This window comes from Lutjanus erythropterus, chromosome 14 (assembly GCF_056507025.1).
Source record: "Lutjanus erythropterus isolate fLutEry1 chromosome 14, fLutEry1.hap2, whole genome shotgun sequence".
Lineage (NCBI taxonomy): Eukaryota > Metazoa > Chordata > Actinopteri > Lutjaniformes > Lutjanidae > Lutjanus > Lutjanus erythropterus.
The window spans coordinates 14,258,533-14,281,617 of NC_139330.1; the positions used below are offsets into that span (position 1 = coordinate 14,258,533).

A 23,085-nucleotide genomic window follows, 5' to 3' on the forward strand; every position below is an offset into this window, starting at 1 on the left:
TTGTGCTCCCAGTCGCCTGCATATTAACTGAGAAAAAAGAAGAAAATTAATTACTCATTTTCCCAGACAGGGGGGGAGAGGGATCTTGTCCTTGATTGCATAATTTTAAAACTCCATAATTATCTCAACTCCATAGCAACAATGAGGCAAGGGTAGATACGTATGAGTTACATTTTCTGCTGCAGACTTCTCAAAGCTCAAGCAGGTCGGAACCGAATACGCTTACCTCGCTGAGAAAATGCATGTGCTTTTTTTGGGGGACTTTCTCAACCTAAATGGTTAGCCCAGAAGATTGCACAACTAAATTTAGCAAACAGTGGAACAATGGAACATTAGTTGAGAAGTGTGATGCAATCCTTCCCCCTCCTCTCGTTCATCAACCCCTGCTGTAAAGCCTAGATTAACCATCTTTCACTTCATTTAGATGGAGGATTGTTTTGGGGTTTGCCTGATTATATCTGTCTCGAGCACACACCATGCTTCTATTGGTATTTAACAAAGATTAGCTTTAAATTGATGATTAACCTTTGTAATCCTGCGTGCATATTGAAAATGGCTTGCTTGTCTTTACCACAGCCACACAAAAGAGATGCTGCATTATCGTTCAGGGAAAATTGAGGCTCGGAAAGCAAATGAGGCAGTGTTATCTTCCTGGTGCTTGGCTGGATAATGAAGACGAATCTTCAGACCAGAGAGCCATCTCATAATGAATCCGAACAGATGAATTCTTTTGCGTTCATAGCGTGCATCTTTTAATAAAACTTCATTGTGACCCTGACAAGCAATTGCCACCCTTATCTTGCAAAGAAGCTGAATTTACTTGTGGGAATGAGAGGTTGCCATTGTTTAGATGGCTGTATTAGGGAGTAATCAGACATTAAATGAGTCATTTCTCCATATTTAACTCCAACCGGGGAGATAATGGTTTAATTTGCTGGGCAATGAGTTTTCCCATGTGTCGTGCTCCTTGCATTAAATCACAACCCAATGCAACTGCATGTGTTGCTCCAAAAAAATCATAAGTGTATGACTATACAAATACAATTCAGAGTACTGCTCTAGTGATTATACTCATTTAAAAAAAACAAGCATACCTTACAGAATAACAGTAATTTAAAGAGCAAAGTAGGAAGAACAGGTGATTTCTTGCAAAAAAAAACCCAATGCACTCACACAAACTTATGTCACCTGTTGCACCCTGAACCTCAGGAACTGGGTCTGGAACTGGTGGAGTCGATCATATGTACAGTTTTATAGCATACAGTTTTCAAATACACTTATATTTCAATTAAGTCAAAGGTTTTATAGTAGTTTAGGGTTCTGGACTTGTCAAAAACAGCTATTTTTGATTAATCTGAAATTTAAGATGGTAAGTTCAGTCAAGTTTTGGAATTTTAATTTGAAAATTAATTAAAGCTAAATTAAACACTGTATTTACAAGAATCTGATATGGCACGTATCATGATACTGGGGTTATGATTCAATACATTGTTATATATTGTAATACTGTAAGTAAAGGGATTTAATAAAGTTATTTTTTAAATTTTATGAAAGCTGTCATAGTATGAAGAACACACCACCAGGTGCATAAAATTTGAGTTTAAAAAGTTAGTTTTTCATGCAATCAGAACAGTGAGGGTAGATAACAACACTGTTATCTAGCGATCAGGATTTAAACAAAACACAAAATAAATCACTGCAACAAATCTTTGTGTGCATGGTATCACAGCTCAGTGATAATCGATGCAGTATCACAAAATATCACAATACTGTATTGATATTTCCCAGAAGCCGTTAGTTACTATAACTTCTAGGAAACCATGGGATGCGTCAGACACATCAGACAGTGAGGAGGGAAGATGACGAATGTAGCTAAATGTTAACATGAATAAAACTTTAATACATTACCTCATCCTTGTGGTTTAATAATGAAGAAAATGTCCGACACTATTTTAAAACTACGTCTTTTGTTATTGTTTTAAAGTGAAATAGACCACTAACAGAAGAACATACATATTGTGCGGTTAAACAACTAATCAACTAATATTAAAATTGCTGATTAATTTCTGTCGATCTCACTAATTGACTAATCGTTTCAGCCATACATATCTGTCATATGAGAATATCCGACCTCTTACTCCCACTTCCATTCAAAGCTATAAACCAGAAAACCTGAGCTCACTTTCGGTGCTATCGCGGACAATGGCCAGAAAAACCACCCTCTCAGTCCTTTTACATGTAGTGATGAAATGAGGATGGTATGTTATTCTTTGAAACCTTGGAAGCTGACATCAAATGCCTTACCTAATCCCTACTGTGCTCCAGACCTCTGCAGCAGATCACAGCCTACACCTTGTAATCCTATTGCAGTTTATTAAGGGGATATGATGTAAAGAGGAAGCTGTGTGATGAAAACTCATACTGAAGGTGAGGGCCAAAATCTGTGATGTTTATTGGCCCGAGCTCACCCCGAATTATCCTTTTAACTGGGACAGTTCTTATCAGACACTCACTCCTCGAACTCACAAAAAGATCTTATCAAATGGAAGGATATAATGTAAAAACTATCCGCCCAAAACTCAGTATTACCGTTTCCAAATTCCTGCAAAAACGTGGTGTGGATATGCACTATATGATAAATACTGCAGAACACAAATTTGGACAAATCTTTTTATCTACTCCATATGCTGCACTCAAATATGAGCAAATATGTAGCAAAGCCCCAGAAGCAAAAGCATTTCCAATAATGCAATATGGACACACACATATATTGATCTTATGTTTTGCATGCATGCCATGAAATACATACCTGACACTGAAATGAAGAGTAAGTGGGTTAATTTACAGTGATAAATGGATACTGGAACACAGATTTGAACTAAATACAGTGCAAATGAATCATCTTCTTTTACTCCAATAACAGAGAGAAAAAAAACAAGCTTTTAAAAATACAAACCATTTCCAAATCATTTTAGGCTGTGTGTTATTTACTGTCATTTGCTTAAATCTCATTTGTGAGATAACGTGGCTTTTTTTGGCTTGTTTGCCTCAATGATTAAAAAAAGACTAAGAGCAAATATGAAAATATTCATCATTATCCTCTTATAACCAAATTATCGCTGCTCATAATTATTAACTGGTCAAACAATAAACACTTAATGATAAACATGCTGAACATCTGCTACACACATACTGTAGATCAGTGGAAACAACAAATGATATAATTACAAGATTAGAATGAGTAAACAAATATGTTATTAACTGAAAGGGAAAAAAATAAACAAATCCGAAAAGACATGGATACGTAAATCAAAAGGAAACTCATCTGAATGTCTCTGATATCTGCGAGAGCTTCAAATTATGGCTGCATTAACAGATCCATCCTGATTACGTCTTTATATCCCCAGATAATAAAACTACACGCTGTCACAAACACTTCAGTAACCAATATAGAACAGATTACCAAAACCATAACAAATATGGCACAGAGGTAAAAACTAACCAGAAAAGTCACTGTACTGCTGTAATGCAATCCTACACAAAGCTTTAAGTTGTAGTTAATTGTTGACTGTTGTTGATAATTATTATAGAGCTGCAATGAATGACTATATTTATATGGTCAATTACTACCTATTGTTTTCTGAGATAAGCATTCAGTCAAAAAACTGTAAAATAAATAAATAAATAAATAATAATAATCCTGTCGTCCCATATTATATTGTGAATTGTCTAATTTTTTTGCTCTGCTCTTGCACTGTACTATATTACATTGAAAATAAGAGTTTCGTGTACAGCTCTCTGACCCATTGTCAAGTTTCACAAAGGCTGTACGGTGTTCATGAGAGTATTTTAGATGTACTTTGCATAATATTAGGGCTGTAAGCAGCTACCACTTATTTTATATTATTGATTCATCTGTCATTTTCTTCTACATTAATCCATTAATCATTTGCTCTATAAATAATGTGTAAAAAGAAAGCTTTTCCCCAAACCCCAAAATGAGGCCTTCAGATTGTTTGTTGCTGTTGTTTTGTCCAAAAGAAAAAAAAATCAATTAATTATCAAAATAGTTGCTGATAAATTTTCAGTCGATCAGCCAAATGAATAACTGACTTTTTTTTCACACTATATTGTTTCAAATATTTTGCTCCTCCTCATATCTAAATGACATAGAAAAAAAAAAGAATCACTTTTTAATTTAAGGCAGATGCTATTTACACCCAGACTGGAATAGCAAATGTGGCTCACTGAAGACAGGGTGAACTTTTACAGAGGTAGGATGGTGTTTCTGTTCACTCCTGGTGTAATTCTGGATATCTGCTGAATTACCTCATGAAAAAGCAAAATAAATACTAAAACGGGACAAGTGGTCGTTGTTCTGTGACCTTTTGGTTCTCTGCAGTATGGTGACGCCTGGGTGTGGAGAAGGAGTGATGAGCAACAATATTCTCTTTGGAAGTGGAAGCAACCATGTTTATGTAAAATGTGGGTACCTAGATATAAGGCTACCAATCATTAAAAAAATATATATAAAAAAACACAAGCATTGCATGGTATCAAATCCTTGCTTTTGATTTCCGTTTTAACACTGAATATTTTTAGATCACACTTTTAACATACATTCTGTAGTTCAGTAACACTTTGGTGCCAGATCTGTGCCTTTAAGCCAAAAAGGAGGAAATCGAAGGCAGAGGAATAACATATTTCAAAGTTCAATTTCAAGTTTCAGATAAGCAGTATTCCCCTTTGAGATGGGAAGGTGCTCGTCTGGGCATTCTCCCTTCCAGAAACCAAGATGAACAGTTTCATTCAGCACCGTGGACAGCTCCTCACACAGCCTCAAGAGATGGCTGCTAAAGCCTTCGTCAGTAAGCATGACTGGGACATCATTAACACTGGTCAGATAGCTGTCTGTGGAGATTACTTTGTGCCTAGTTTTTATCCGTGTGTGTGTGATAGTCTTCGTTAAATACTGTTAACAGTATATCTACCTGTAGAGGACCTGTTAGACCTTTTGTTAATCGGTTTTCTACTTCAGCAATCACTTGAAAGCTCAACAAGCGCTAAAGGTTTTGATCTGAAGGACACTGTGAGGGTTTTACTTTCATCTCATCTGGGTTTAACTTAGAAATCAAAGCACAGATTGTCTGCACTGCCTTTGTTAGGTGTCTGACCTTCCCACAATAAACCTAAATCAATGTCTCTAAAGATCAAATTTCATATTTAGGCAAACCAAGATCTTCGCCTTTAGAACAAATGTCAAATGCTGCTTCTGGTGGTGGCAAGAGCGCGAGCCAGGAGGACCGACCAATGCTTGACATTTCATTCTCATGAGTATTCATCTGCTCCTTTAAAATCACCACCAGTGATGTGTAAAGAAAAGGGAATGCAGACAAAAGAGAAAAATGGCCTCAGCTACCTCGAAAAGTGAAGCTGAATTAAGACAGTCCTGCAAATGACTGACAAACACTTGATCTTTTTTTAATGAGGAGCCAGCAGTTGATCTGACTCCTTTTCAATACAGAAAACATCCACAGAGCTGCCTTAAAATGAGGTCCCTCCTCATCCCTGATAATCTTAAAATCTCCACATTAATGGGAAACGGCCTTCTTCCGGTGAAATCATTTCATTAAAATGTTACTTAAATATTCTGCTCTCGGGCTACCAGACAGATGAGAAACATATTTCACAAACAGAAAGCAGGGGAAATCTCACATCACTATCCTCTCCTCAGCCTCACAAAACTGCACACACCCACACAAAATAACTGGATACATATGGCAGAGCAGAGGCATCTGAATCAAAACAGATCTCACGCCACACGGCGGGGTCATGATCTCTCCGAAGCGACAGATACCATTAATCTGACAAAAAATGACAAGACATGGCTGTGATATAAAAAAAATAATAAGGATGTATGACACACAATCAGCAGTAATGAGGGATGCGGCTGACATGTGCCTACTCATCTGAGACCCAGAACAAAGGTAATGAATAAATAACTCAGCTCGTCATCAAGGAGAATGATGAATCTACTTCATAACACTTGGTGATGATGGCAGCGTCAGGCTTTCTTGAACCTCTTGATGAAAAAGTGGCCCGTGAAATCTGTTTACTCGAAGGTGTCACCGCCCTCCGCTGGCTCCTCTTTCACCTGCTCTTACCCCGTCCATTTATTTCAGAATGGCAGTAAATTAAGAAGGAAAAAGGCTGTTGTCTGATTCTGTTATCAGATACTGTGCGTCTTTAATAAGGCTTTCCTAAGGCTGAGTTCAAACTCAGAGGCTTTTGATGACGAAGACGCAGCTCCCATGTGTTTGGCACTGACAGCTTCGATGCTTCTTTTTAATACCATGCTGCTGGTGCACATGGTGGATATCAACCCCTGAGGTACGGCGTATGGACCAAGGTGGCTCTTTGCACCATGGATCGCTGCCTGCTGCACCCTCATGAATTATGGAATTCGGCACAAATATGCAAATCTGGGCATTAGCCTAGTTATGCCCCTGTACTGTAAGTTACAGTGACTTATCTATTATGTATGAACCAAGGCTTGGAGTGAAGAGGTCCTGGCAGCCAGCTTCACGGCCCTCTCTCAGTTGCTCACTTTCACATCATGAAAGAACATGAATAGTAGAGGAGGTAGCTCCAAAACGCGAGCTTTCTGCCGCTCCGCATCTCCGAAGACTTGGGAGAATTAGAGCTTGCTTCCACGCTCAATTGCCAAGCTACTTAAAATAACAATGGCTTGCACAGGATTTGGAGGCCTGGAAGATACGTAGGGGAATAAGCATGAAGTTGTTGCTAATCCTCTAATTTCCCCCCGCAAGGCTGATATGAAATGCTAGTCTGATCAGTAATCAGTCCACGGGGGAGGCAGACAGGAGATCCAGCCAACTCTACAGGCGCACACAAAAATTAGCCTCTGTATGACATTACCATCACAATGCTGGATGAGTGATTGTACTCGGGTAACCTAATCATAGCGGTGTAAATATCCAAAATCATGAAGCCAGCAGAACTGAGAATCCTCCAGGTCAAACGGATCACTTTTGAAACTGTGCACACATTCTGCTCAGCAGCATAACGAATACGTCCTGCAGCTCTGAGATGAACACAGCCATCATTAGCTCAGATCAAAGTCAATCATCAAGCACATGACAGCTGACAACTTCTATTTAACAGGGAAATAATGATACCTGGTCTTTTCAACCCGGTCGCTATGGTAACAAGATGAAGCCACTCCTTTGCATTGTCCCATAGTCAGCAAATGAGGGAATAGTGACTAAAGTTAAATTTTAAATTTAAAGGAAATATAAACTATAATGTGATATATATACTGGCCTAGCACGGTTATATCAGTCTATATTTTATTTTGGATCTTTAAATATTACCCAATATATGACAATTAGAATTTTTAGCTAGCTACCCTTACCTTTTTTTTTTTTAAGATATAATGGTGGAAAAAGCTAAAGTGAATGACTTCTGAATCATCAGGAAAAACTCACAGTAAATCATGTCACGTGACTAACATGTGGAGTCATGGAGAAACATACAGCTAACAACAACAGTAGCTGGTTAACTGCCTGTGTGTTTGTTGGAATTTAAAGGTCAACTTTATTGTGACATATACAACCATAAAAAGTACAATAATAAAGTCTGATTCAGTCTCTGCCTTGAACCTATTCTAGTACCAGGAGCAGAGGGCAGTTGCTGTGCAGCACCCGGGAACCAGCTTCTGTCCTAAGCCTGCACCTTGGTCAAGATACTGACTGGAGAATTGATTAAGCATACATGTTTAAGGGATGTCACAATAAGGCAATTTCTCCATAATAACACCAAGACAAGACAAGACATTTTACACAAAAAGATTTTTGTCAATGACGGTCAATATCAGTAGGGTTAGAGAACTTACTTTGATCTTTAGCGTTAGATTTTAATACTAGAGCTCACTTAGATTTAGCTTTAGATTTCCCCCTCACTTTGAACAAAATGAATGCTTAGAAAGTTGGTACTTTGAACAACTTACTTAGAGACAGTTGATTCATTATTAAAGCTACTACAAAGAACTTTCATATTGCATGAATTTTGGAGGCCCTTGTAGACAGAACTGGTGGTGTTTCCACTGACATAACCACAAAATATAATGTCAAAAATAAAATTACTGAAATAAAAATCTACTCCTGCTTCTTTTTTAACTGCCTAACGTATTACTCACTGTCTTTGCTTGGGAAAACGTAAACACGGGCTTGTTTCATCTGATTTCAAGGAGAATCTGACCAGATGGCAGGCATTAAGAAGAACTGTTCTAAAATAGCCGATCTTCTCATCAGTGGTCTTGTTTGCTTATGTGGGAGACATCAATATTAAATTGATACCGTTTATAATCAGTTAAAAACTTCTTGTAGTAGCTTTAAGTTTCCTGTCATCAGGTCCATCAAAACTGACCAACTACAACTGAACAATTGTAGCTGCCATCCACAGATGACGTATACAGAAACTTTAACATTAAAGCAACTACAAGGAATTTTCATATTGTGTAGATTTTCCCCTGTGGACAAAAGTGGCCGTGTCTTTAACACCATAACCACAAAATATAACATCAAAAGTAAAATTATGGAAATAAAAATCTCCTCCTGCTTCTTTTAACCTGGTAATGTAGCTTTTCCTGATCTCAAGGTAAATCCAACCTGGTGGCAAGCATTAAGAATAACTAAATAGAAATCATGCTGATGGTCTATTTGTTTATATAGGTCACATAGAGGCATCAGTATTAAACTGAGACTGTGTTACAACCAGTTAAAAATTCTGTGTAGTGTGTTTAAGTACACATCTGTTGTAATGTTTGCTCCTTGTCAATGCTAGGCTCCAGTTTAGACAAATTAGCACCAGCTAACGCCTTCATGGTAATGTAATGAACAACAGAACGCTCACTTGTATGTCTGCCTGCACCCTGCGATGCTGGGGCTTCATGTAAATGCCCTTGTGTAAATGTCAGATTGTGATTACTCCCTTTTTTTAGGTAACTTTAAGTTTGACTTCTCACTTGCAGTGCGACTCTGCTGCTGCTGTACAGAGCAGACACTTTCAGTTTATAATTGTAGCATCCATCATTTGACTACCTATTGATGACCTGCTGAGACAGTGGGGGCAGTGGGCATGTAATGTAATCAATGTATGCCCGAACACCGGGTACCATCAGTAACACTGAACACCGCAGCGAGCCTTTTACCATGATATTACAAACTATTTCTGGTGCCTGCCTACACACGTTTCATCAATCAAATTACAACGCCGACATTGTCAGCTGAAACCAAACCTCATTCCACCCAAATAACACAAATGTAGGGGGTGCTACTGGTCTGGTGTAAAAAAAAATAAATTAAATGTAAAAAAATTCATTTTACTTTGCCAGTTACAATTTTGATCAAATATACACACGTCAAAACAAACACCAAGGCTAAATATTCTAATTTCTCAGCAAAAATTTATTTTAATTTCAGTGGGCCTTTAACACACAAATGAAGGCCTTGAGATAGCATCAAGCACATTTTACAGCACAAAACTCTGGTTCTTTCATAAAAGCTCACTTATCTCTTGAGGGAGAATCAAGCAACCCACCAACCACAAAAAGAGAAAAACTCTGGAGTTCATTTACATTTTGAACAAATATCCATGTATGCCTCTGCTAATACTTTTCATCCTTTAATTCACCAAACATAACCTCATCAAATATTAATTTTATTCTCTTGTTATTTTCTATTGCTTTCGATTGGAAAAAAAAAAAAAAACTTGATGAGATGAAAATGCACTTTTGTTTTGTTTCTCTCCCCCCAATTTGCTCAAGTGGAGCCAACTGGATAAACTCCATCAAACAAAACATAATAACAGGAAATTGTACACAAGGAACATTTTCTCTCCCCACCTCCTCCTCCTCCTTCTGTCTTTCCCACATGAAACTCTCCTGACATTAAGCTGTAACATCCACTGAGCCCATGTATTTGTCCAGCCATACATCATTGAGACACCTTGACTTTTCTGTGGGGATTTAGAAATCATAACACCTCCCTGGACCGCTATCGTCTTTACAACCACAGTCATAAACACTTACTGTCAGGAAAATCCCACGCAGCATCCAGCCCCACTGCCTTTCATCCAACTTCACCTTTACTCACACATTTGTTTCCAGGGCCAGTGAATGCAAACAAACTATGTGTCCCAGTTTAGATACAGATAAACAGTCGCCCCATTCATGTTGATTAGTCGGGTATGAAAATAACGAGGGCGACCCCTCTCTCATATTGACCTTTTGCCCTCTGTTGTCTATCTGTATCCTACTTTTCAGTTTAATTCTTCCTTTCAGTTATGAATTATTTACATTAAATGTGTTGCATTTATTATTTTTTAGCACTTTTAACGTTTTTTTTTTTAAATAAAATGCATTTTACTTACATTTAATTCATGTTTAGCACAGATCTCTAATTTCTTTTTCCAATTTTTGATATCTTGAATATCCAGTAGGAATGAAAAAGGGATATACTCAAGTAAATTCACAATCTGCCCTAAAGCCTGCTGAGCACCGATTAAAGAAAGCATACACTGTAGCACCTCAAAGTGCAATGAACAGTCTGCACCCATACAGTATGATTGTGAGAACGTTAACTGGCTGCTGCTGAAAAACAGTATGTTTCATTTGAATTTCATCAGAGAACTTATTCCAGTCAAACACCGAGCAATGCCTTTGAGAAATCCTGCAGCTAGAAGCACAGGCTCACACAAGCCAACACCCACATGCTCATAATTAAAGGTGAATTGCACAGTCTGTGGCAATTTGCATCTGTGACGCTAATACATGGCTGCTGGAATTTCAGTAGGTAGGTCTGATATCAGATACAGGAGCTGTGATCAAGGCTACATTTCAGCAAGAACAGGGAAGTGGCAGTTACCATTACTTGCACATGTCTGCCCTTTGACTTGATTTTAACACCCAGATACAGTGTGAAAGCTTTCAGCTTTTAATGGGCAAGTCTAAAAAGTAGAACTTACATGATTTGTCTACTTGAGCTTCCTTGTTATTTGGATTTTAAACAAACTTAATATATTTCATCCAAAACTTTTAATGCATTGCAAGCATTGATGTTAAGTTGATTGTATATTGCATAGTCCATAGGATCTACTGGAGATGGTTCTCTTGAGAGCTTATAAGGCTAATTTACTGGATATAGCGCTTTAATTAGTTTGATCAATACTCTGTTACAGAGGATTTAAATGTGAATCGCAGGGAAAAGACAAGGCACTCATTTCACATGAATGAATGATCATGTTTCAAAATGTCAGAGATTCAGCTGGCAGCAAGGCGATGCTGGATTTATTCTAGTTTAATAATTGATAAATTAATCGCCCGTGAATTCAAAAGCATAAAACATCCCTTTGTCAGAGGCTGGAGATTCAAGTCTTGCATGAAAAGCGTGTGTGAGAGAGAGCAGTCCAGGAGCTTTTGTATTTCACACAGACGGACAGAAAGTAGAGGAAATCTTTAGAGAAAATCCGGTTACCTCGCTCGGGGGTTCGGTGAGGATCTCAGCGCGCCTCCTGGGTTTGGGTTGATCTCAGGAGCTGAGGAGGAGGAGGAGGATGATGCTGAGCCACGGAGCGCACTTTTGCGCACTGCCGGTCCACATAGAAGAAAAGCGTCCGTCTCTCCTCTCGGCCACTCTCATCACTGATTCATTTGAAAGCAGACACCAGGAGGGAACGGAGTCCTTGTTGTTTATTCAAAGTGGATAACTCGACTCCGTGTCCGGCTCACGCAGACGAGCCTGTGTCTGTTTACAGAAACGCGGGTAGAGTTGTGCCCGAGCCGCTGCTTTGCGTAGCAGACTGGAGGGAGCGGGGAGGAGCCGTCTGCCGTCAGATGATCAGGGCAAGGTGCTCTCCTCACTGATACTCTGCAATCCACAGCCTTATAGAGCTGCAGTTCACACTTTAACACACTAATCCCTATCTAATCATCTGCTTCCAGCGGGCAAGGCTACTTACACTGACACTCATACTTGTTTGAGTATTATACTTGTGTTTAAGCGCATGTGCATCTGTGGCGAAGTGATAACAGCTTCAGACAAAATCTAATATTATAACTCAAAAATCCATGTGAAACAAACAATGACATTAAGCTGACAGTAATATTATATATGACCGAATATTCATGTTATTATAGCTACAGCACACAAGCCATGCTGATACTTTCTATCAAAATAGACAAAACAAGCACATCATGACAGAACTGTAGTGTAAACTATAAAGTAAAATTACAGATCTGCTTCTTCCCCATTTAAAAACAACATCTAGACCAGATCTACTAGGTAAAAGTATTTTGCACAGAGTTATTGTAATACTGTAGGCAGACACTATGATTTGTGTCCCTAATTACCCTCTAAGAAAGTCTAATGATCGTCCAACAGCGGGTAACAACACACTTTATTGCACAGAACAGTTCTGTTCTAATGTGTCCCTAATTGCCCAAAGACTAATAAGGGTCTAATAAAGGGTCTAAGGGTCTGTCTAATAGTAAATATTCTTTTTCATTTTTTGTCTAGTTTGATACAAAGTGCATCTTATTACATTTTGTAAGGGTGCCATTAGGTGTATGGTGCCTAATTAGGTCATAACTGTGTTTACTGTCTAATACAGAACATATTATTTCGAGTTTTACAGTGTAACATCTTATTAGTGTATTGTAAAATGAAGTGCAATCAAAAATTAGATATACACACACAACTGCAAAAGTCAGTGGTGCAATGTATCTAAGTATTACTACTTGTTATTACTTATCTGACAGCTTTATGTAGGGCAGAGTCCAATAACTTTTACTATCAAAGAATGACTTTTGGTCACAAAAAGCAAAAGCAATCAATCTCGAGTCACAACTATTAAATTCTCTTCTTTCCCGACAATGATTTTTTTTTATTATCATTATTATTATTAGTGTTATTAGCATTATTATTATTTTGGATTTGGTATTCATAGGGAGACTCAAGAGAAAAGCCATTGGCAAATATTATGGGAGCTTACACACCGCTTCATCTCACTCTCCCCTTCCAAGCGTGTAGGAGAACCTACAGTGGCCACAAAACTCACAGCTCATTATAAGATCACAAACACAACAATTTTTATTTTCAGATGATTATACACTAATGAACATGGTCCATTTCTGCTATATTCTGCCAATAAATCCATGTAAATCTTACACACTGGACCTTTAAGTATTCTTTTGTAGGTTGTGAAAATCCTACTTCTTTGGCCAAAACAAAACGGGGCTGTTTTTCTGACGCCATGAAAAATTGTGTTTTTAGAGATATGTGGTTCTCACAGGACAACATGACAAACATGGTCTTATAGAATACAGTGCAGTGCTTTAGATTAAACTATGCATCCTTTCATAAAGTAGGGCCAGTTAAAATTCACTCAGCCTTAAGCATCTACAGCAGTAAAATGAAACATACACATTTATGCAGCAGTAACATTAAACCAAAAACATAATATATACTAGTAAAACACTGACAGGGAACATTTATCTGTAGAATGACTACTTTTACTCTTCGTACCCTAAGTAAATTGTGCTGATAATACTTACATTTACTCCAGTAAGGTTTTAAATGCTGGATTTTTACTTGTAGATTTTCATATTGTGGTGTTGCTAGAAAAGGATCTGAATACTTCCGATAGAGGCACTTTAATTCTAAACTGTGCTGCCAGCAGAAAAAGCATGCCAAGGTCATCATAACATCACCACCACAACAAGTATCACACCATTATAACTTTGTGGAGAAATTTTATACCAGATTGTAAACATGAAGTTCAGTCCACTCTGAGCCTTAGGACTAAAAATTTTGAAAAGAAAGCCTGGGTGGCTTTTTGGAATTTAATAAATTCTAGGGACTACAGTTCAGGTTCTATTGAGTGTGATTCAGAAAATTGTTTCCGGCTGGAAAGCAAAAGTGTTTATAGCTGCTCTGAACGTCTGACACTAATACTTTTTCATTTCAAAATGCAAAACTTTTCCTACGTTCACACCTAACGTCCAGCATCCAGTGGATTTTTGGAAACACTGCTGACCTTATTTAAGTTTGATCACTCCAAGCTTATGTTTTAGGTTGGACAGGTGCACTTGCATTCGTTTCCTGATTGGATAAATCAATCACAGTGTGCCCTTCCCTGATTCATCACACCGATATCACATGACACTTTTTCCAGAAGAAAAAGCATCATCAGCCTTGACTAGGACTGGTTAATTCAACATGGACAAAAAATTACAGGCGTTGCTAACCTTGTTGTCTATGTGTTACTTTCAGTAGCAGCTCCACCTTGTCGTCAGTCTAAGAAAAGACATGTCTGGTCTTACTTTTAGCCATTGCTGTCCTTCGTTTATTGTACTGTTGCATTATGTGGCTGGAGAAAAAAAGAGAGTACCTGGCCCTGTTCTCAACGCTGCATTCCTAACCAATTATAGTGTAAAGTGGTTGTCTTTGTCACAAGTTACAGAAACAGTCGGACCTCTTAAAGAGGTCACTGTACTCCAAATCGAGTGCTCGTCTGAAATCCCGTCGCTAACACCTTTCCACTCCCGAGGTGACAAAATAAGCAGTGTTTGAACTTTTCTCTCATGCTCTCTTTTTTCCATTCTTAATGCACCTAGTTCTGTCACTTTCTGTGAGTGTACAATCGAGCACAACACTATAAATGCCCTCCAGGAGAGACTGTCTGAAAATGTGCACCACTATCCTTATAGTTAAACATCTTGCACCTCTGTATGACGGCAGGCTTTTCACCTCGTCTTCGATCGTGGCTTTTAACAGCCATGAACACATTTTCCTCCTGTTCCACTTGGATGGGACCTGGAAACTGTAGGGGTCATACAGTAGCATGTAATTTATATCTCTCAGCGAACCCTCACCCAGGACTGTCAACCTGGAAGACACCGTTCCCATCAGGATGAAAAAGTCTCATCACAGGATACGGGTCATCACTGAGAATGACTTTGTATTGATTTTCAGTGACCCTTCCCTCTAAGGGCACAAGTGGCAGGAATATCTCCCACACTTAATAGCATATCAGCATCCCTTAATTTCTTCCACTCTTTTATTCAGGTTTTTGATGCATCATCAGTCTGCACTTAGTCTAGAGATTTTGCAAAGGACTGACGGTCTCACTTTATTTCACAGTACACTAATAAGATGTTAACATGCCTTAATTTGCATCAAATTAGATAAAAACTATTGTTTTGTGAAATAGTTCTAAGAAAGTCTTATAAGGGTCTAATGATAGGAAACAATACACTTTACTTTACAGTACAGTTCCTGTTGTATTGTGTCCCAAATCACACTTTGAGAAAATGTAACAAGGGTCTAACAAAGAGTCTAAAGAACACATTATTTATTTGAAAATAGATATGGCTTCTTACAAATTGTACCGTTAGCTGTATGGTGTCAAATCAGAGTGTGCTGTCTAATGGAAAACATATTTTTTGTAGTTTCTGGCTAATTTAAAATAAAGTACAGCTTGTACTTTCCTATTAGTGTACTGTAAAATAAAATGCAACCAGAATGTGTGTGCTGCTATATAAGTGTGGTGTATGGTACATTATGAGGCAGTGACTAGGTGGTATTCTTTGCCCCTTACAGATATCTCCACGTGTTATGCTTGTCTCAGAAATTATTGATTTTTTTTTCTCTACCCGACAAAGAGAAAATTGAAGCAGTCTGTCTTCAACTTCAGCCCACACTCATTAACATAAGCACGTTACCAAACTTCAGTCTCTCGCTCTGTTAACATCTGCTTGAGTTTGTAAGTCTAAAAAAAGACTCATCACCTCACAGGTGGGACATAATGTCTGAAAAAGACAAAGCTCTTTTACAAGGAAAGGGTCAGATATGCCTGGGAGCGACATGTGAATCCAAAATCCCCATTCATAATAGAAGTGTAGGTGTGTGTCTAACATCCCCATTGACTGCACTGACTGCTTCCTACAGTAGACCGTCTCAGAATCTGAGCTGTAGTAGCCGGATGCCTAAAATGAGAGCAAAAAGGGAGGGCAAGTGAAGGGCGCATTTATATTTCAACAGCCCAGTCCACATTTAGAGAAAGGCAGAAAGACAGAGATCGTATTTGATTGGTTAAAAATGTATGTTGTTTGTACGACAAAAGATGGCAGCTGGCTGTAGATCTTAATGCTGGGAAATGGGGACACTGAATAAGTCGCAGCCTAGTCAGCAGCAGTGTGGTTGGCATGGGAATCCAAATCTGGGAAAAAAGTCAGTTTAGCTTTAATTGAGCACAAAAGAGCCCTTTCAAGTGACAGGGTAACAGTTTGGGGAGTGGAAACTAAAATTCTGTCCTTCTTAATAAAGTATAGTGCTGTGCTAGATAAAAAATGCCGGGAAATGGGAAATCTAGAACCCCAAGGGTTTCTGACCCTACTTTGAGCCCTACTGGGGTGCAAGAGATGGAACAGTTGCAGGCTGTACTGTGCAGTGTGCAGATGTATTTGATAATTTATCAGGCGCCTGGTCTCTGAGCAGCAGTGATAACCTGCAGCCCACAGTCAGCAAGACACCTTGAGTCACAAGGTCTCAAACTCAAAATGAACTTTTCATGCTGACTCAATGATATTTTGATAGATAAAGGCAATATTTCCAAATCATACCCTTAATACTATTAACTTTTCAGGGGAGAATCTAACATTAAATATGCAGTACAAGATATCTATTGAAAAGGGATTTTATAACTTTCATACTCATTTCACTGGTATTTCACCCTGTGTGGTCTCTTTTTTCTTTGTTACACTGAATCAGTCAATTAGTTTTGTTTTTTATCCTTTTGGAAATTCTCTTTGTTTCTGTGGCAACTGTCAGAAAAGTACAACTACAACAGAAACATTATTACAGTGTAAGACAAATATTAACGTTGATAGATTGGATTATTTGATGTGGGGTTTTATGAGGTACTTATCATTAATCAGTGTAAAGTAGATGGAGGTCGGCACACCTCCAGTTAGGAAAAGCAGAGAGGGATATCAGCATGGAGGCTGAACTACTGTGGAGAGCATCAGCAACAAAATGTACTTTAGCCATTAAAAAAGTCCACATAAGAAAAATCAGTATCAGTTTTAAGTGCTTTATCTTGTTGCATGAGTTAGTAAATAGTTACAATTAGTAGTAACTTGTCTCAAAATTTTTGCCAATTACTAGATTATAAAAGTAAGTGGTTACTAGAAAGGGTTATTTTATGTTACTTTTATGTTTACTGTAGTTACATTATTACAGGGACAGCGGTCAAATTTTTTATCTATCATTGCACCTATTATCACTGATAGGAGTAATTTTCCAACCACCAGAAGGCAGTAACATTTACCAGTAAGCTTCACTTTTAATGCCGATATAGTTTAGACACTAGGATTTAGTAGAAGAAGTCCACATGAAGCTAGATTTGTTAACTACCCATTTGCAACAGTAGTTATTAAATAATTTTTTACATAATTTTGTGATGAAAAGCAAGTTCACATCATCCAAACTTCCCTACCCCACCGTAAGTGGTTTGTCTGTTGCGTCTGCTGTACTCTGCAGTTGTCCCCTGTTTTCAGATAAGACAAAGTAATGACTAACAAACCAGTTAAATTTCAGTAATTGTGATTCTGTTATTAATTTGAGAAAAATAATTACTTATATGTCAAGTAGTGGAATTACAGTAACTCTCAATACTGGCCATCAGACTGTTTTCTGACAGGACACTGCTGATATATAAGCTAAATATTGCTCTCTTTCACTCAAGCAGACTCCTTTTGCAAAATCAGTAATTTTATCTTGTAGAACACCGGAGTTGCTGCTCTGCCACTGCCTAAACAAACTGAAAGATTGAGGCATCATTAGACCAGCAACCTCTGTGTTCTGTGAGGTAAGATTACTGATTTTACCAATGGAGTTTGGTAGGTTTCGAGAGAGTGATATTTGGGTTATGTAACAAGATTTCCCTTCTGAAAAAGGATGTCTGATGGCAAAGTAAAGTAATAAAAAATATTCTAAATATAGAGTATACAGCATGGCTAAAAAAAAATTTCTTTTATTCTGTCTACAGCAGTACATTGCTTATCTTCCATGCTGGTGTCCATCTCTGCTTCTACAAACTGGGGGCGTGCTGACTGCCATCTACTGTAGCTAATACACTGACTAATCAGTTTGTCATACAACCCCACTTCAAATAATCTGAACTATCCCTTTAAACCCCAAAGTGCTCCTGAGCATCACCAGCGATCAAGAATTAAGTCTAACAAAATGCAAGTGACACACACCTCCTACAGCGGGATTTGTTTAACAGAGCTACACTGGAAGGTAAAAAGTAGTGACCTAGATAATTTGTGACACCGACCCTGCATGCATTTGAGTGCTTGCCCGTCTCTACCACCTGCCACTGTCTTTTTAAGTAATTTGAGCTTTCTGTGTTTCTCATTGCTGAATGTTGTGTAATCAGCATCTGCAACCAGAGAACTGCACCAGTGCTGCTCAGACTTGTCCCATCGTGGCCTGGAAAAGACTCCCGCTGATGAAATTTTCATTGAGCAGATGAAGCTGAATGTAGTTTCATAATTCCCCGGCGAGTTGCATCAGCATGTACTGATATCGTCCTATCAAGACCTACAAAAAGCGGATTTGATGTCTTGATAGCTGAGGGAACCTATCCTGTTTGAGGATGATCCTTCCCAAGATGCTTTGGGCTTTGGTATACATGCACAATGATTGAAATGTTGTTTTGGATCATTGTGGCACTTTTCCGTCAGAGAAATTCATTGTCCCTTAACTGTCAATACAACAATGCCTTCTGGTTGAAATGACTAAAAGACAAACAGCATCGAAGAAATGCCCAACAGGGATTTGGCTGCTTGAATGTCTTACGTGAACTACAGAATGCAGATATTTTAAAACAATAGATTCTCTAAAAAAGAGTGGGATGCATCTATAACTGATACTGAGGGGATCCCAGCCTCCCCATTTCTTCTTGTTCTACAACATTTACTAGTAAAATCCCTTTAAAGCACATATTCAAAATTTAATGCTGATTCAAACGTGAAGAGATGGCTAGAATCATATTTGGCTCATGCAAGTACAAATATGATTTGTTCAGTCATACATCACAACATGCTGTGAGTCTAATTCCCATATTTCACTTCTACTTTTGAAAAGTATTTCTTACATGGCCTCGAATGTGTTCAGATATTTTAATGTGGGAGTAAAACAAAGAAACATTTCTATTGCTTTTGGCACTGCGAGTCCTGCCAAACTGTTGCAACTGTGGCATATGCTTCATGTTTATTTAAACATTTGGAAATCAGAGGATTCTCTTGGTTAACAGTGGGTCAATCTGATATTCTCCACTAGGCTACATTTCATATGACTACAACTTAGGATGGCTATTTTTCCACAATACTTTCACACTCAAACTGCTTTTTGATGCTCCAAAAGAAAAAAACTCCAACTATTAACCTCACAGAGAAGACAGTATCATTGAATGTTTTTACATGCATGTCACATTAAACATTTAACGTGTGATTAAAAGTTAAGTCTGTGTTTATTTGCCCTAAACAGCCAATGCCAACTGCACAGAAGTTAACTGTCTGTTTCTAGCAACATACAGACCAACCATGTGTGTGCAGCCATGTGTAACTCACCAGTTTTTCTGTTGTCTATGCACAAATATGAGGTGAAGCCAAACAGCCTCTGTTGAAACATTTTCAATTTGTTTTGATTTTCATCAAATGCTAGAATAGGTTATGTATTTTAGAAGCATTTTATTTTTGTTTGAACTGTACATTTCGGCAATAAATGAAAACACTCTGCCATAAAAGAGAACAACCTAATATTTATTGCTATAGCAGGCAAGAGCCCATCAAATCATTTCATTTGACCCAAAACAAATGACTGGATGACCTACCTGCCAGTCTACCTATGTGTCTGCACACCCTCTGTCTGTGCACTCATTGCACATGACTCAAGTCCTCCATAAGGCTGAGTAGATATGCTCATACTCTGGCCATTTTTCAAGTCAAAGCTGTAAACTTTCCAATTGAGGTTCCTATTGGACTGCTTACTCTACCTAGCTAAATGGCTAAAAAATTGCATTGTACTGTACTTGTACCTGTACTTCTGCACTTTTTGAATTGTAAATCTTTTATGTATTTTTATTTTCCTGTCAAGCACATTGAATCTCCCTGCCTATGAAATGTGCTCAACAAATAAAGTTGCCTTGCCTTGCCTGAAGCTACAACAGGCTAGATGCACAACAATGTTCAGAAAGTTCAGCTAAAATTTACCAATACTGACAGTTGTACTGACAATAGCCATGCTCATTGTTTACATTTGTTATGACAATGTTAGGTGTATTCTTTCATGCGAATGAGACATAGTGGGATACAGTTTTCGATGACAGCACTGCACTGCTCTTTTCAGTGCTGTCTTCTGGATTCATCCTGCAGCAGTTTTCAGGCAGTGGATTCATGTGTTTTGGGGGAGTGGCTTTGGAGAGAGGCCTGAAAAGAGGGTTTGGGATTATCATGATCACATATTATACCAAAAATATTCATTCAGATATGCATCAACCTTATATTTAATCTCCATTAATTAAAAGTTCTCCTGTTCCTCAGATGCAAGATGCAACATCCTATAGAACTAGCTGGAACTGTGGAGTTGTGTGATAATACTCTTTTACATTGTAAAATCACATTGTGTGATTTGAGTCTGTTTTTTAATCATTTTTGTGGGCTTTTTGACTTTATTTTGACAGAAAGGAAAGGAGGTAGAGACAGAGAGGATGACATGCAGAAAAGGGCCGCAGGCTGGAAACCGAACCTGGGCCGCCGCAGAAGACTGATAGCCTCAGTACATGCGAGGCATGCTCCACCAGCTGAGCCACCGGGGTGCCCTGAATCCATATTTTTGACTAAGTGTAACCATGACGCAGAAAAAACAAACAAACAAAACACTGCTTTTCAGGTTGTATGGGGTAACGGGGTAACATTTGGTTTGCAGATCATTTGCTGCAGCACACACAACATTTTTCTGTACTCAATATGTGAATAAATGTTTTGTAATTAAAATAATGAATACTGGACTAAAGATTTTCCCAGAGACCTCTTTGCTGTTGAGGCTTTCAGGGGGTCTCATGTGCCAGTCAAGGGGTTTTGGACCCCCTAAGACTCGCTGTACTTCACACCATGCAGTTAGTCATTTAATTCATTGTTAATATTAAAAAGATCAAGTAGTGCAGCTTTAATTCGTGCTGTCTTGAGTGAATTTACCTCTCTTAGCACTCATTGTCTTTTTTATGCAATTGCACCACTTGTAAAATTTGCTTCTGTCTGAACCTTTAGAATATTCTGCAGACGGAGAAAAAGTTAAAAAAGAAAAAAAAAAGGTTGTGAACCATTTCAAATGGCTCACAGCTCCATTGTGACTTTATGAGAGACTCTGACTGCTGCCTTGGTTTTTACTATGATGTTCTGCGAGATGAAAAGCCAACACTCCAGGTCATTCATTGTGATTGCTCACTGCTACTTGCTGAGCATGAAGAGAACAACTCTGTGAGTGGGAACCACCACCGGGTGTGAGGTGACTAAATCACCATGGTGACAGAAGAGGCCGCCCCATCAATTCCTTGCATGGGCATGAAATACTTTATTTTACTGGAGAAAGGGATCAAGAGCTGTGACCTCCCACTCTGCTGCTCATTGACCTAATACTGAAAATTTAAAATGTAGAGGGCTCTGATTATGCAGTGAACAAAGCCAAATCACGGAGGAGGGTCAAGTGTTGACCTGTGATGCATGATTGAGGCCGACGCTTTATGGTCACACTGAAGGAGCATCAAAATAGATTTGAGAGCTGTGAATATTACCTCGTAAGTGGATATTAGGTTAGAAGTGTTCTGTACATCTTGAAAGTATAGTTCAAGCTCTTGGGAAGTATGGCTATTCTCATAGTTAGCTTTGTCTACCAACTAGGCTTGAAACCACAACATGACATTTTTACAATTTGATTTTTGTGCAAATTTAAACTATAAGATATAAGATGTTAAAGGAGCAATATGTAGCATAATATTAGTAATATTGTGCATCCAAAAATGAGTACAGCTGTACAAATATTGAGCTGGCTGCAGGAACACTGCAGGAGCGCAGGACGAGCACACAGAGTGCACAAAAACAGTTTTCTGGCCTGGAGTAGAAATTTTAAAGAAAGACACTGTAGCTGTAGCGTCGTTGTTAGAGGAGTGATTATTTCAACTGAACATGTTTCCTTGATCTCTGATACATATCGTGGTCATTTTCTGATTTATTACAGTAAATACAATACAGGTTGCTCCTTTAATTAATGAGCTTTAAATGTGCTAATAGGCTGATTATAGAACCAGGCTAGGTGTTACCCCTCGTTTCCGGTCTTTATAATAGACTAAGCTAACTGGCTGCTGGCTTTAGCTTCATATTCATCACACAGACCTGAGAGTGGCATTGATCTAATCATATAGCAAGAAGGCAAATTAGCCACCATGTACTCATCCTACCTTGTATTGATGTACTGACACTGCTTTGTCAGGGTTTATGTGATTTTTTTGTTTTTTGTGTGGTTTATTATCCTATCATTTATCACCGACTGCAGAACAGAAAATCAAAAATGTCTGGTTTTAAATGATTCACACTGTGTGTGACAGGAAGTATTTCCAAGCTGTCATTTCCTCTCTGTGTCCAGCACTGAGGCTGAATCTGAGGATTGGCCGAGCTAATTTGGAGCAGGTGATGTGGGAAAGTTATAATTGTGCTTTTGTTCACACATTCACAGCTGACAATGTACCACCTGCCACTGTGTGAAGCGTGCACACATAATATGCTGCCTGTACTTGCCATGTGGTTTTCACCCAAAACTTGTGTTACACATTACATCTACTTCCATAATAATTCAGAGATGCCTTGCAAATAAGCTGATTAGAGAATCAGAACATATGCATTTTTAATAGTTGCATATTTAAGGTGCAGTGGAGAAACACATT

General features: G+C 38.3%; 1 protein-coding gene across 1 annotated transcript in view; it reads right to left on the bottom strand.

Annotated features, from left to right (window-relative positions):
* The window catches only part of hs3st1l1 (heparan sulfate (glucosamine) 3-O-sulfotransferase 1-like1), a 29,343-nt gene extending 17,444 nt beyond the window's left edge, over positions 1–11,899 (bottom strand). The window contains exon 1 of the mRNA XM_084735747.1: positions 11,556–11,899. The gene's annotated coding sequence lies outside the window, so the exon portion shown is untranslated. The remainder of the gene's footprint in view (positions 1–11,555) is intronic.
* Between the last annotated feature and the right edge of the window lie 11,186 nt (positions 11,900–23,085).